This window comes from Cavia porcellus, unplaced genomic scaffold (genome assembly GCF_034190915.1).
Source record: "Cavia porcellus strain 051 isolate PalLab524CR breed Dunkin Hartley unplaced genomic scaffold, mCavPor4.1 scaffold_5, whole genome shotgun sequence".
Lineage (NCBI taxonomy): Eukaryota > Metazoa > Chordata > Mammalia > Rodentia > Caviidae > Cavia > Cavia porcellus.
In genome coordinates this window covers 31,546,626-31,563,858 of record NW_026947488.1, presented here as the reverse complement: position 1 = coordinate 31,563,858, position 17,233 = coordinate 31,546,626, and the positions used below count along the sequence as shown (strand labels likewise).

The 17,233-nt window shown below is 38.0% G+C and overlaps 1 non-coding gene across 1 annotated transcript; it reads left to right on the top strand.

Moving 5' to 3' along the window:
- Positions 1-1,161: 1,161 nt before the first annotated feature.
- LOC111753502 (5S ribosomal RNA) lies at positions 1,162-1,280 on the top strand. The gene has a single exon (XR_002788291.1). It is a non-coding gene; the product is annotated as a 5S ribosomal RNA (ribosomal RNA).
- Positions 1,281-17,233: the final 15,953 nt, after the last annotated feature.

The window sequence follows — 17,233 nt, the reverse complement described above, 5'->3', positions numbered from 1 at the left end:
CCCAAACATGGATAAAGAATTTGACATACAAATAAGCAAGGGAATTCAAACAATCACAACCAAAATAAACCTACACCAAGGTGTACAATAATGAATATTATAGGAATGTGGAGAAAGAACAGAATACTGCACATAGTCAGAGAAAACATTAAACCCATTCAATGCACAGCAGACTTCTCATCATGAACACTCAAGTCAAGAAGAGCTTGAAGTTAAGAATTTCAAGTCCTAAAAGAAAAAACCTCCAACCCAGATTAATGTGCACAACAAAGCTGATCTTTCAGAATCAATGATAAATAAGACACTTCCATCACAAAGAACAACCGAACAAATCCATGACTACCAAATCAGCTTCCCAAAACGTTCTGCAAGATATTTTAGAAAGAGATAATCGAGATCACAATTCTAAGAATATCAACAGGAAGAAACTACCAGAACAGAAACTTCTGTTCAAGCAAATGAACAGAAGAGAAAGACAGGAAACGAACAACAGAAAAATAATGTGACAAAGTGAAGCTGACACATATCAGTTATAACCATCAGTGTGAATGGTCTCAATTCACCAATCAAAAGAAAAAGACTGGCAGTAAGATGCAACTATGGACTATGTCCAAGAAATACACTTAACTCAAAAAGAATTCACAGATTGAAAGGATGGAAAACAATACTTCATGCTACAGGAACCCAAAAAGAGAAGGGAGAGCTTTTCTATTTGCAGACAATGTGAACTTAAACCCAAGGCTGATCCAAAGTGAACAAAGAAGATTGTTAAATACTTGTTGAGGGAAAACTTCAAGAAGAAAAAATAACAATCATAAATATAGATGCACCAAATACTGGTGCACCCAATTAATTAAAACATAATAATAGACATGAAAACGAAATAAGCACTAACACAATATCCCACTGTCACAAATAGATTGCAGCAGATTAACAAATGATCAACTGGGGGCTGGGGATTTAGCTCAGCGGCATAAGCACCTGCCTTGCAAGCAGGCAGTCATAAGCTTGATCCCTGGTACCAATAAAAACAAAAAAGACCAAAAAAAAAATGTTAAAAAAAATGATCAACTTGTAACACCCAGCTGAACTGAGTCTTTATAGTTCTGATTGTGGAAGGCCCACCTAAGGATTGTTGCCAACATCATAAAAGGAGAACTAGTCTACGGCCATACCACCCTGAACGCACCCGATCTCATCTGATCTCAGAAGCTAAGCAGGATCGGGCCTGGTTAGTACTTGAATGGGAGACCACCAGGGAATACTGGGTGCTGTAGGCTTTAAAAAAAAAAGGAGAACTGGATGGCAAGGTTTGCTGTTCATTTTCCTGGAGCACTCATCTTTACCTTAAATGTTGCTTCCTGGCTCCCATGCAGACCCCACAGCCTTGTTGTACAAATCTCTTATTCCACTGATACAGATTTTCTAGCTTCCACCACCAACCTTTGGGCATTATCAGTACAGATTCTTGATGCAGAATAACATGAGACTTTGTTGTGTGAGACCTGCAACTGGATTCATGGAGAATATCATCATAAGCCATGCCCTCAGATTCTTTAGACCTCTAGCATATGGACAGAAGTTTTGCATACTTAGGTATTTGACATTTTTGGTGAATATTATAAAATAATTCCATAAACTATGTTTCCTCTGTTAAATCTATTTATGTATCAACACTGACTACAACATAGATGTGTCAATCAGATGAAAAAAAGCCAACAAATTATTGAAAGTCTGTGAACAAATGAACTTAGTAGATGTCTAAAGGGTGCTTCATCTGACAACATTAGAATACACATTCCTCACAGAAGTACATAGGACATTATCCAAAATGGACCACAGATTACCCATAAAACTTGTTTAAGTAAATGCAGCAGAACTGAAATTATCCCATACATATTATCTGACCATAGTGCAATGAAGATGGAATTCAACAGCAAAAAAAAAAAAAACAAAACACAAAACTACATAATCACAGGGAAATTAATTGTCACCTTACTAAGCCACAGATTAAGATAAGGCATAAATCAAACAATATCTACCATATTACTGAAATAGCAAACAGGACTTATGGGATGCAATGAAGGCAATCTTAAGAAAGAAATTTAGTAAGCACTTACCTATAGTGCAAGATTGTGAGTTTGACCCCTGATACAAAAAAAAAAGGACAAGCTCAAATAAACAACCTAACATTTAAACTAAACCTTCTACAAAAGTTAGAACAAAGAAAACTCAAAGATTGTAGGAGGAAGGAAATTATACCAGTAAGTGCAGAACTAATGATTATCCATCATGCCACTATAAGCAGTTAAAATTCTGATGTGTGTACCCAAACTTTCAGCAATTCTGTGTTGGATAAGATCTGACCAATATATTATTGAATTTTCCATTAAACTTCATTTAACCCCCAAACAATTTTATATACTAGACTGGAAGGCCACACATCTACATTTGTTTGTGAATAATATGTGTGTGTGCGTGTAATTATCTACATGAGTGAATATAATTGGAGAGAGGGGAGAGACAGACAGACACACAAACACACAGAGGGGGAGACACAGAGATACAGAGAAAGACAGAGAAAGAGGGAGAATTTTAGAATGTTACCTTACTTCCTCAAATTCTTTTCAGTCTATGTGAAATGGACATTGGACAGAGGTTTCATTTTCCTTGTTACCCAACAATCCCCAACAATCCCTGCTCATTTCCTACTTCTCTTCCTGACTTAACTTCCTCCAACTTTCTAGAATGAGCAAACTTCTCTCATGGTAAAATAAATTTTCTAGTAAAGCTAAGTTTCTGTGCTTTTCTACCTTGGAATTCCATATTCTATACAAAATAAGAAGAAAAGAATAGACTATAAAGCAGAGAGTCTGCCCTCTGAGAATAGTGTGTACATCTGTGCTCTAATTGGGATCTGGAATGTTCCTCAAGTTCCATATGCTAAAATCTTGGTCCCCATAGTGATGCGACTGGAAGGCTGTGGAGATTTTAAGGTGTGGGGCCTAGTGTGTGATTAAGTCACTGAGACACTCACACACACAAGGAGATGGTAGGACCTCTTTGTTGTTTCTATCTTGGCCATGAGGTAAACAAATCTTGCTCTTCCAGATGCCCGCCAGTATCATGTCCTGCTTCCCATAGGCCCAGAAGCAATGGAGTCAAGCTATAATGGATTGTAATCTCTAAAAGCTGTGACCAACAATAATCATTTCTTTTTCATAAATTTATTACTCTCAAAAATTTGTTAAACAACAGAAATCTGTGTAACACAAGCTATAGTTGTATGTACATCCATATCCCTTTCTGTATCAAAACTGATATTGTTAGCTATAGCACATACTCAGTGTAAGTCTCCATGCCTCAAGATAACTATTGAGCAATAACTTTTAAATTTCATGGACACTTACACATAATTCTGACACTTTTAGAAAAGATTTCTGGGTCTTACCTGAAGTAATCATTATATCCAAAGTAGATATTCTTATTCCCAATCCTTACACATAAGAAAAAAGAAGCATAAGGTAGCCCCAAGGTCCCTCAAAGGCAATTAGTGGAGCTATGATTTGTATTCATGCAGACTGAGTTCAAGCTAATGGTTTAACAATTACTGTTCTCATCTGTGGGTGGTTCTGCTTCTGTCCCATGAGGTTTCTGCAATTTCTGCCTATGTATATTAAAGAATGAGGAGAGGAGGATTTGTGGTTTTCTTCCGTACTCTTCCATTTCCTGTCTGTAAGCAAATAGTTTCATTTTTCGTTGTCACTGACATAGGAAACAGGTTCTGAGAGTTTCTGCAGAAAATATTTACTTACAGGAACCTCCAGTGTCCCAAGGAAGCATCATTCTGATCAATTCATACATGATACATGTGTTAATCAAACACCTACTATGTGCCAAGGAATGTTATAGAAATATGTGCTGCATTTGAAGACTAAAAGAGGTAAAGTATTTGCCTTTAAGAAATTTAGATCCTACTAGCAAAAATTGCAGGAATCAATACAACAAATATGTAATTGATATAATATATGATAAAGTGGTAAATAATAAGGAAAAAAGTACAGCTGAATTAAGGAATTATCAGAATCTGCAGATAGAAGTTACAGAAAATCATATGTTGATTGGGGGTGCTTCCCACTGGTAATCAGTTCAGGTCCAGGAGACAGCAGCCAGCTCTGACCCTGCATGCATACCAGCTGCCACTGGGGTCACTTCCTGCTGTCAATAGCCATCACAGGCTGAGAAAAGCAGAAGCCAAGCCCCACACCAGTGCACCCAATGGCCCCCATCAGATACCCATAGCCAGCACTGCCCAAGAGAACCAAACAGTCATGCTTCGGAGAAAGTGTAGCCAATGCAGGAAGTGCCCAGGACTCCACTACCTTCTTGTCTAGAAGAACCCATCAAAATGTCAAGATGAAGAAGCAAGAGGCAGTCTCCTGACTCCAATCCATGCAGAGCAAGTTCAGTGGAGTAAACATGGAAGAGATTGGGAGTCACAATTTGAAGTTTATTAAGTGATGGCAATTGAAGTAAAGAAACAATTTCATGAGGGTATAAGAGAAATTACAACTGAAATATTTACTTACAGATTATCTCAGATAAAAGAAGAAATGAAAAACATAATAAAAGAATTGCTAAGCATCTCTAAAGGCATACATAAAAACATAGAGGATCATAAAAAAATGAGGGAAATCTTGAATGAACCATGTAAGAATGATTTAGAATGCATGAAACATTCAAAAAGATATTGAGGAAATTAAAAACTCCATTGAATGCTAGGAAACCACTTGAAAGAAACTGAACATAGACTTTAGAACGTTGAAGACGGGTTTGCATCTGGCAAACACAAAAAGAAAGATCTCTTAAAAACAATGGGCACACCACAGCTGTCTGCCAGGAAGAGGGAGCTGGGCCTAGCTGAAGGACCCCACTCCAGCCTTGCTGACTGCCCTCTCTCACCCGGAGGGCACAGCAGCTGCCCAGCCTGAAGGAGGGAACAGGGACAAGCTGCAGGAACTTCCTCTGGTCTTGCCTGCAACCTTCTTTCCACCTAGACAGCACTAGTACTACTGCCACTGCCTGGAGGCGGGAGCAGCTCTGCTGAAGAGGTTTGAGGACTACCTAGGCCATAGGGGGAACCTTCTATCAGCCTGGGCAGCTTTGCCATCCAAGGAGCTGGATGGTTACACAACATCCAATCCCCGGGAGAGTATGAGATCCTTGCTTAGGAGGTTGGGGGCCCGCTGGGCTTGCAGCCATACTAGATTGGGCTTAGCAGGGTTTCAGATTGCCTGGACCACACCAGGTGGCTTTCTTTCACTCAGGGAGCTTTGCTGCCAGAGTGGGGAACTGTGTAGCTTGATGACGCTTTAGGTTTACCTGATAGGAGCCTGACCACCTTCTTATAATCCGGGGGCCTCGCTGCCCAAGGAGGGAGCTACACTATCAAAGGAGTCCCAGGAGCCCAGGACATAAGAGACAATTCCCAACACTTCCAGGGGAAGCTTTGAAACAACACTTGAAACACGGAAATATAGGAAAATGGCAAAACAAAAGACCAAAATGCAATCTCAAACATCCAGCCCATCCCAAGAAAGCCAAGAAGTCATGTACATAGAAGAAAATACATGCCATACATCTGAAATACCTGAAATAATAGTAACCGAAATAAAGAGACAATTCGGGGAAGCCTTAAAGGAATTCAAACTAGCAATAACCTCTCAGGGAAAAGAAGAAATGATAAAAGAAATGAAGGAGATGCTGAACATATCTAAAGAAGACACAGTTAAAAAATTGGAGGAACGGCACAAAAAGATAGAACCCCTGGATGAAAAATATAAGAAACAAACAGAATATATAAAGCAGATGCAAAGAGATATATAGGAAATCAAAAATTCCATTGAAAGTTGTAAAACCACCTCATCGAATGTGAAGATAGAATTTCAGACCTCGAAGACAAGATTGCAGCCATTGAACAGGAAAGGAAAGATCTTTTAAAAATAACAAGAGATCAAGAAATAACAATTCAACACCTGCAAGATGACGCAAAGAAAAACATAAGGTTGATAGGGATAAATAAAAAAAGAAGGGGACAAGATACAGGATGTCAAGAGGATATTTAGAGAAGCAATAGCTGAAAATTTCCCAAACATGAGATTAGAAACTGATATCAAGATCAGTGAAGCATATAGAACTCCAAATAGCCATAACCAAAATAAAACTACACCCAGACATATAATAATCACTATCCCAGAAATCAAATAAAAGAATAGAATATTAAAAGTTGTCCAAGAGAAAAGACAGATGACCTATAAAGAGAAACCTATCAGAATCATAGCAGACTTCTCAGCACAAACAATAAAGTCAAGAAGAGCATGGAGTGAAGTATTTCAGATCCTAAAGGAAAATGATTTCCAATCTAGACTGGTGTACCCTGAAAAACTGTCCTTCAAAATTGATGGAGAAATAAGATGCTTACATGATGAAGAACAGTTGAAGAACTTCATGATCACCAAGCCAACCCTGCAAAGAATACTGAAAGACAGTTTAGATACACTTAGGAAAAAACCACTAAACAAAAGCAGACAATTAAACAGAAGAGAAAGATAAAGATGCAGCAGCAGAAAGATAACATGTCAACAATAAATCAACATATAACAGTTATAACCATTAATATAAATGGCCTCAATGCACCAAACAAAAGAAACAGACTGGCAGAATAGATAAAGGAACAAAATCCAATCGTATGCTGTCTACAAGAAAGCCATCTAACCCAAAAGGATACTCACAGACTGAAAATCAAAGGATGGAAGACAATAGTTCATGCAACAGGTACCCCCAAAAAAAGCAGAGATAGATATTCTGTTTGCAGACAATGTGAACTTCAAACCAATAATGATCAGAAGAGATAAAGAAGGTCAACACATACTGGTTAGGGGAAAATTTCAAGAGGAAGTGATAACTATCTTAAATATATATGCACCAAATTCCAGAGCACCCAGTTATATAAAACAAGTATTAACAGAAATAAAAAACCAAATTAGCAGTAATACAATTATAACAGGAGATCTTGACTTCCGGGAGAACATGGCGGACAGATAAAAGCAACTACCGGAGGCTCTCTGAAAGACTCGGCTCAGAAGCCAGGAATGGTGCGGACTAAGGAGATATAAGCAGGTGGAGATATGCTCTGCTGACTCAGGAACGAACTGGGCTGAGAGAAACCAACTTGGAATGCATTCCTGGTGCTAAAACAGGAACAGAAAAGCCTCGGTGTGGAGGCTGGACCCCGCGCCATTGTAAGCCGCAATTTGGGTTTCCCGCCACGCAGCGGCTGGCTGCCTCTTCAGTGGCTCGGCAAGGAGAGAGACGCGCAGAAGCTCTGAGAACAGCAATCTGCGAATGGCAGGGAGGCATGCACTGACTTGTGGTGAGGTGAGTGAGAGAAACTGACACTCTACCACAGTTTGACTCCAGCAGAGGACTTTCTGGGCCCGAGCAGTCCTGCGGGAGCAGGGTGCGGTGGCGACTCCAGCCACACATCCCCCTCTCAGGCGGGATTGGTGAAAAGTGCCTGGCCTGCGTGACGCTGCCGGCGGACCTGGAAGGCTGTCCCAACCCAGATCCCAGAGCCTGATGGTGGCCGGGAGGGGAGACGCGTAGGCTGCCTGGTCCGTAACTCCCTGGTGCGCAGCGGTGAGCGGGAACACCTAACTGGCGCAATTCGATCAGGCTGTGGCTGACTGGGAGAGAAGCTGGGCCTCTTATATAAGCTTGCATATATAAGGAACAGAGAAGAAGAGGCAGCATGGGAAGAGGCAGCAACAAGAAAGGCTCCTCGGCCCCCAATTCTGAGAAACAGGCAATAGCAGACACCGCACCAATACACATAAGGCACCATATAGAGAGCCTCATAGACCAATTCAGGAATGAAGTTATCAACGACCTGAAGCTAGAAGTATGCAGAATAGTTAGAGAAATGCTAAGTACCACCCAGGAAAAAACAGGTGGTGGAATGGAAGAACAGAAAAAAAGGGGAGAATTGTTTGATGGAGAAAACAGAGAAAGCATAGAATACGTGAAGCAGGTTCAAAGGGACTACCAAGATACTAAGAAGTCTATAGAAGACTGGCATGATGGCTTGAAAGAGACTAGGGGCAGACTATCTGAACTGGAGGGCAGACTTGTGGTATGGGAGAATGAAATGAAAAACTTCTTAAAAATAACAAAGAAACAAACAGCAATAATACAAAGACAAGAAGATGATAAGAGGATCCATAACCTAAGGATTAAGAACATAAAGGAAGAAGTAGGGACACAGACAAGTGAGCTACAAAAGCTACTCACAGAAATAATCCAGGAGAGTTTTCCTAGTTTAGCAAAAGGTAGGGATGCTCAGATGTATGAGGCATACAGGGCCCCAGCTGCCTACAGCCCAAACAGAGCAACACCCAGGCATATAATAATAGAAATTCCAGAAATTCAATACAAGAACAGAATATTGAAAGCTGTAGGAGACAGGAAACAGACCACTTACAGGGGAGTGCCCATCAGAATTACAGCAGATTTCTCTGCACAAACCATCAAATCACAAAGAGCGTGGGGGGAAATAATTCAAGCTTTGAAGGATAATAATCTCCAGCCAGGATTGAGATATCCTGCACAACTGTCCCTGGAAATTGATGGAAAAACAGGGTGCTTCCAGGATAAAAAGGAACTGGGGGAATTTGCAACCACCAATTCAACTCTACAGAGAGTATTGCAGGATATTCTAAAAAAAGAAAAATACAAAGAATCCAGAAATAATGGCAGAGAGGCCACAACGAAGGGAGCAGAGAACAAAATGAAGACAAACTGACAGCTACTGACAGAAAAAGAGCTCAACAGAAATGAGGCAGAGAAGATTGGATGATAGGAACAGCTATTTTGGAGAAAATGACATCTTAATAGGTAATACTGATTTAGTATCATCTTGTTTTGAAGTCTCATCTGGCTTTTGTCCTTCTGTCTCCAATGGTCTAAATAGGCTGTATCTTATTGGATTTTATTATGTACGATAGTATAAGCAAAAACCTTTTAAAGACAAGGAGATTATACAGAAACCATTGTTCATTTTCTGTTAGTCGATTCTAAATACTCTGTAATGCTGTCATTCTCTTGAATGGTTTTGCATTGTTTTGATATACTTAATGCTACAGTATACGAAGTTGTACTCAAGGATTTCAAAGAAAGAGACAATATGGTAACTACTTTTAGGTTAGGATTATCTGGTGGTGAAACACTATTCTGCTTAAATGGTTATGTTTTGATCTGCACTGTTTCATTGTTATGCCCTCTTTTATCTCAATCTACACTCCATTATTTACTTTTTTATCTTTATCCTTTTAATTAAAGGAAAAAAATAGCAGGATATATTATAGTAACCCACTTTGACTTTTCATTGCCTTGATTTGAAGCCCTGTATTACTCTCACCATCTGGTTTTTAACTGATGTTCCCCTATTCTGTTTTGCTGGATAGTATCAGGTTCGAAAGTTTAGGCATCAGCTGTGAAGATAATGAGATTCATTATCATGCCCATTCTTGTTGACTTTTACCTACTTTTGAAGACCTACATTGTTTCCAATGTTTTGGTTTTGTCGGTTTTATTCTTTACTGTTTTGTTCAATTGTATTATAACTAACGATATAGGCAATTCTATTAGAGATAGCAGGAGGCATTATGGTAACCATTGTTGATCACCTTGTATTATGTTTTTACATTATCTATTATGTCCACCCTTTTGACTTGACCGATTCTGTTCTGTTATGTCACATTTGGTTTTACTCTCTTCCAAAAAAGCAATAAGAACCGTGGGAGCAATGGAACCCAAAATGTGTAATAGTCATGGTACAAAAGAGAGGAAAAGAAAGTGCTCCAAACTATATAACTGCATGTATATTTAAGTGTATAAGATAGAAAATGATATCACAGAGTTTTATTGGATCAATGAACAGAACTGTTTGCAGTATCATTGATGGAATGTCCACTTTACAAGCTTTAATTTTGTGACTTGAACAATTATTTCTAAGATGACAATATGTAATCCATTAACTAGTGATTTCCTACTGTTCATTTTTTTCTGTAAATCTGTATAACTTGTACCCTTTCCCTGCTTTTTTTTCTTTTCTCCTTAAATAAAATTTTTTAAAAAATTTAAAAAAACAAACAAACAAAAAAAAAAAACCAGGAGATCTTAACACACCATTGACACCAATGGACAGATCAACCAGACAGAAAATCAACAAAGAAATAACAGAACTGAATCACACCTGTGAACAAATGGACTTGATAGACATATACAGAGTATTCCACCCAACAACAACAGAATACACATTCTTCTCAGCAGTACATGGGTCATTCTCTAAAATAGACCATATATTAACTCACAGAACATATTTAAATAAATGCAAAAGAGTTGAAATTATCCCTTGCATGTTATCGGATCATAGCACTATGGAATTAAAAATTAATGATAGAAGATACTGCAAAAATCCCACAAACACACTGAAACTGAATAAGACACTGTTGAGTAATCAGTGGGTTATAGGGGAAATTAAAGAAGAAATTAAACAATATCTACAAACAAATGAATACACAAATACAACTTTACCAGAATCTGTGGGATGCAATGAAAGCTGTCCTCAGAAAACAATTTATTGCACTGAGTTCCCACATCAGGAATACAAATAAATAACCTGATGTTCCACCTCAAACATCTAGAAAAAGAAGAGCAAGTCAAGCCCAAAGCCAAAAGAAGAGAAGAAATTATAAAAATCACAGCAGAAATCAATGCAATAGAGACTCCAAAAAATCAATAAATCAAAGAGTTGGTTCTTTGAAAGAATAAATAAAATCAACAAGCCCCAACCAACCTTATTTTTAAAAGGGAAGAAAAAGCTCAAATTCATGCAATAAGGAATAAAAAGGTGAAATCACTACAGACCCTATAGAAATACAGAAGATCATCAACACCTGTTTCGAAAACCTCTACTCTCAAACATTTGATAACACACAAGAAATAGACAGATTCCTAGAAACATATGAAGTACTAAAGCTAGGTCAAGAATATGTAAAACTGCTGAAGAACCCAATTTCTATTTACAAAATTGAAATGTAATTAAGTCCTTACCTATAAAGAAGAGCCCAGGCCCAGACGGATTCACTGCAGACTTCTACAAGAAATACAAAGAAGACCTAATGCCTACACTCCTCAAACTCTTCAATGAAATTGAAAGGGAAGCAATCCTTGCTAAGTCATTCCTGGAAGCAAATACTACTCTAGTACCAAAACCTGAGAAGGACTCAACTTAAAGAGAAAACTACAGACCAATCTCCCTAATAAACACAGATGCAAAAAATCCTCAATAAAACATTGGCAAATAGGATGCAGCAAATCAACAAGAAGATTATATGCCATGACGAAATGGGATTCATCCCAGGCATGCAGACATGGTTCAACATAAGTAAACCAATAAGTATTCCACCACATGAATAAAACCAAAAGTAAGAATCACATGATCATTTCTATAAATGTAGAAAAAGCAGTTGATAAGGTCCAACATTCATTTATGATAAGAACCTTGCAGAAAATTGGAATAGATGGTCTTTACCTCAATATAATAAAGGCCATCTATGACAAACCAACAGCCAGTATCATACTAAGTGGCCAAAAATTGAAGACCTTTACTTTAAAATCAGGCACAAGTGAAGGATGTCCCTTATCACCACTCCTACGCAATACAGTACTGGGAATACTAGCCAGTATAAGTAGACAAGAGAGAGAAATAAAAGGGGAAAGATATGAAAAGAAGAAGTTAAATTATCATTATCTGCAGATGACATAATACTCTACATAGAATATCCCCAAAACTCCATTGAAAGACTCCTAGATATAATAAATAAATTCAGCAATGTGGCAGGATACAAAATCAATACTCAAAAATTAATAGCATTTCTATAAACTAACAACAAAATCACAGAGAGAGAAATAAAAGAAGCCACACCCTTCACATTAGCAACCAAAAAAAATGACATATTTAGGAATTACTCTCAAGAAAGAAAGGAAAGACCTATACAGAGAAAATTATAATACACTGAAAAAAGAAATTGAAGATGATCTCAGAAAATGGAAAGACATTCCTTGCTCATGAATAGGAAAAATAAACACTGTGAAAATGGTCATTCTCCCAAAACTGTTATACAGATTCAATGCAATCCCAAAAAAATACCATCAACATAACTCACAGATCTAGAGAAATCACTCCTAAAATTCATCTGGAGTAAGAAGAAACCTAGAATAGCAAAGATAGTTCTAAGCAACAAAGGCAAGGCAGGAGGCATCACAATCCCTGACTTGAAGTTATACTACAAAGCAATTGTAGTAAAATCAACATGGTACTGGAATCAAAACAGTAATGAAGATCAGTGGAATAGATTAGAAGATACAACCACAACTACAAACACACTCAACCACCTTATCTTTGATAAAGGAGCCAAACAGGTTCACTGGAAGAACGACAGTCTCTTTAATAAATGGTGTTGGAAAAACTGGCTCTCCATTTGTCAAAAACTAAAACTAGACCCATGCCTATCACCATGTACTAAAATAAAATCTAAATGGATCAAAGATCTTAATATTAAAACAGAAACACTAAATCTATTGAAAGACAAATTGGGTATAAACCTTGAAGACATAGGAGTAGGTAAAGAATTCATGAACAGGACTCAAACCGCACGGGAAATACTTCCCAGAAGTCAATAACTGGGATCGCTTCTTATTAAAAAGTTTCTGCACATCAAAAGAAATCTCCAGCATAGTGAAAAGAAAACCCACAAACTGGGAAAAAAATCTTTGTGAACTACCCCTCAGACAAAGAACTGCTGTCTAAAACATATAAAAAATTAAAACAAATAATACCCCCAAAATTCAAAGACCCAATCCAAAAATGGGCATCTGAGATGAATAAACAATTTTCAGATGAAGAAATACAAACGGCAAATAAATGCATGAAAAAATGTTCACCATCACTGGTCATTAGAGAAATGCAAATTAAAACCACACTGAGATTTCATCTCACTCCTGAAAGAATGACCAAGATCAAGAAAACCACCAACAACAAATGCTGGAGTGGCTGTGGGGAAAAAGGAACTCTCCTACACTGTTGGTGGGAGTGTAGACTAGTACAACCATTGTGGAGGTCAGTCTGGAGATTTCTCAGAAAACTGGGACTGGAAGCCCCATTTGACCCAGCTATACCACTTCTAGGCATATTCCCAGAAGAACTGAAAGCATCATACCACAGTGATATATGTGCACCCGTGTTTATAGCAGCACAATTTGTAATAGCTAGATCTTGGAAACAATCTAAGTGCCCATCAACTGAGGAATGGATAAAAAAAGTTGTATTTTTAAACAATGGAGTACTACTCAGCTATAAAGAATGATCACATTGAGATATTTATAAATAAATGGATGCAGCTTGAGACCATACTCATAAGTGAAATAAATCAAACTCACATGTATAAATACCGAATAGTTTCCCTAGTGTAAGAAATGGTAAGAATACATAAAAGTATGTGATAATCATGATTCCCAATCATATTGGTTTGAATCCATAAAATGTTATCACTCATTAATTGCAATGGTTTTAACCTGGGTTGTTTGATTTTAGTATCGGTGATAGTACAAATAGCTATTCTGAAGAAAACAACACATCATAAAAGCTACTGCTGATTTAATACCATCTTGTTTTGAAGTTCCATCAAGCTGTTGTACACCTGTTTCCACTGGTTTTCATTTGTGGTATCTTGCTATATTTTACTGTATGCGATAGTTTAAACAAATTTTTTATAGGCAAAGAGATAATATAGAAACCATTGTTCGTTTTCTGTTAACTGATTCTAAATACCCTGTAATTTCTTCATTCTCTTGAATAGCTTCAGACTGTCTTGATATGCTTGATGCTATAGTATACGAAGTTATACTCAAATAATTCAAGGAAGGAAGCACTATGGTGACTACTAGTATGTTAGATTATCTAGGGGTGAAACACAATGATGCTTTAATTGTTCAGTTCTGACCTGTGTTGTTCTAATACAATGTCCTCTTTTACCTCAATCCCACCCTTTTTTAAATTAATCTATTTTTTTCTTACATTTTTTTCAATTAAGGGAAAACTAAATTAAAAATAGTGGGATATATTATAGTAACTTTTTTGTTTTCCTGTTAACCTGATATGAACCCCAGTATTGCTCTCCCCATCTTGTTCTGTCAGATTTTACGATTTTCTATTTTGTTTGATAGTATCAAGTTTGAGGGTATAGGCAACCACTTTGAAGGCAATAAGATTCACTATGATGCCCATTATGGTTTGACTATTATCTTCTTTTGAAATCCTGTAAGGTCTCCAGTGTAGATTTTATTGGTCTTGTTCTGTACTGTTTTGATCAATTCTATTATACCTGATGATATAGGCAACTGTTTTAAAAATAGCAAGAGGCACAATGGTAATCATTTTTGATCACCTGATATTCTATTTTTGCATCATGTACTATGCCCATCCTTCTGTTCTAACCAACTCTGTTTTGTTTAGTCACGTTAGATTTTATTCTCTCCAAAAAAATAATAAGAATTGTGGGAGTAAAAAAACCCAAAAAGTGTAATTGTTATTAAAAAAAAGAGGAAAGGAAAGTGGTCTAAGGGATATAAATGCATGTATGTTTGAGTGTGTAGGATAGAAATCCATATTACTGAACTTTTGTTGGATCATTGATCGGCACTGTCTGCAATCTCATTGTATGAATGTTCACCTTATATGCTTTAATTTTATAATTTGGACAACTGTTTCAAAGATGACAATATGTAACCTATTAACTAGTAATATCTTACTGGATTTTTTTCTTGAAATTCTGTATTATTTGAACCCTTTTACTGCTTTGTTTTTTATTTTATTTCCTTTCCTTTTTTTCTCTTTAAATAAAAAAAAAGAAAGTGGATATAATAACACTTGATCCAAAGTCCAGCTGACTCCACAGTGCACCCGCTGACAGAGACTATGTGGAGTAAAAGTTTTGACACAGTGCTTACAGGAACCATACTCCAAATGTGAAAAACAGAAATGTTTACACTCAGTCCTTCCTCTTGCATCACCAGCCTTATTCTTGTGGTGACAACACTTCCTCAAGAAGCTGTGAAAAAGGGAAGCAGAAACAGCCTCATCCACATTCCCCACCACCCTCCAGATTTCCCACCAGTATGGTGACACAGGAAGCCCTGTGTGCTCCTCAAGATGCCCGCCCCTCCTCACCTGCTCCACTTGCCTCCCTCTCCCTGTTGTTGGCACTGTTCCTTGTCCTGTCAGGTGAATGAATCCAGTGAATCAAGTGTGAAGGGCACCAAATGTTTCAGTATGCCTGGAGCAGCTTTACCCAACCAAAGTAAAGTATGAAGGGGGCTGTTGAGAACTTTCCTAGTTCTAAAAGAGGGTAGACCAAGGGTCCAAAGTAGCAGAGTATCTTTGGGAGTAGCGGACTAAAGTAACTAAGGTGACTACATTCCCAGGCTCTGGCCTCACACCACTGGATTCCAGCTGGAATTTCTGTGCCTATGTCTGATGTTCTGACTCTGTAAGCTTAATCTCCTCTTGTAAAAACTGGGAGTGTAGTGAAAAATTCCTCTCCCTAGCCAGTTAGTTGCCTAGATAATATTTCCTGTTCTAGATTTGGCTGTTCCTGTCTCTTAAAAATAGCAGGTCACTATAATGCATACCTGTCATTATAATGCACATTATAACCAATCCCCCAATTACCAAGCATTCTGCCTCTGTACTTCCTGTTCACTTATCCAATATAAGCCCGAAAGCACTAGAAATCATAGCCTAGTATTTTGGAAATGATCCAGATCAATGCCCATCAGTGTAAATAAATCTGCCTCTGCATATGGGCTGTTATTTCAGTATTTCTGCTTGGTGTTGCAGAGGTACTCATAGGACTTTTCACTGGAGGTAGTGTGAATAATAAAGTGATGAATCTCAGACATGGATAAGCTACATAATTTGCAAGGCCCTATGCAAATGAAAATTCAGGTCTCTTGCTGAAAAAGTATGAAGAACTTTAAGACATCTGTAGCAGAGCATTAAACTGAGCATGGTTTTTCTAAACTTAGGACCCTGTAGGACAGTGTACTCTGTAGGACCCATTCTTGATGCAGCCTTGGTTCAGCTTGAGACACAGCTAGGCTTAAATCTCACCCTTGACTGTTTTAAGTAACTTCACACTGAGCCCCACTTTTTCCTATTATCTGTGAAACTGAGCTAACTTCATGAATTTGGTAGGAAGATTGGACAAGATAATATCTACAAAGGTCAAGTATAATGCAAAAATAATTGGTAGCCATTATTATTATCATACCCATGTCTCCTCTAATTCAGGGTCAGCCCTGTTTAGCTCCTAAATGTTAGGCCTGCTGGGAATATCTTGGCCTCTGGTTCCAAAACCGTCTGATCCACCAGGCACAACACTCAGCTCTCAGGTGGCTCATTCCATCTCTTGTCCACCTGCGTCTCTGCCTTGGGCCCTCTCATCATGTAGATTCTGTTTCTGACACTTTGAGTTCTCCGGAATGACCACTACCAGGAGCGATCCCAGTGAGATGCAGGTGTGGGACCCGAATGATGTTTGCTCACTCACTGGCCATGTGACTTTTTGGTATCACTTCACTTATCCGAGCTGGTTTCCTCCACTGTAAAATGTGAATCATAACTACTAGTCATTCGTGATACAAATATTTTTGATTATCTGCTGTTTTAGGTACTAGGCTAGAAAATGATAAATCTAAACTACCTAGAAACGAAAATATGTTTTTAAAATACTGATTTTCTCTCAGGCTTCTAAAGGAAATCCCTCAGTAGGGGATCATAAAAGGCAGAAGGTAGGAATAGAAAACAAGAAGGAATTGCAGATGGGAGGAGGGGGCTGGCCCAAATCCATAGACAAGGCAGAAGCAAAGCTCCTGGAGTAGGTCTCAAAGTTCACACAGCAACATGGAATCATCAAGAAGCAGAAGGTGAGGATGAGGCAAGGGGCCCAATTCCAGCTTTTTCCCTTATGTCTCACTTGCCCAGTTGCACTTCCAATTGGAAAATGACTGAGTCCTCACTTTTTCTCTGTTTCATCTCCATTAATTTTTCTTT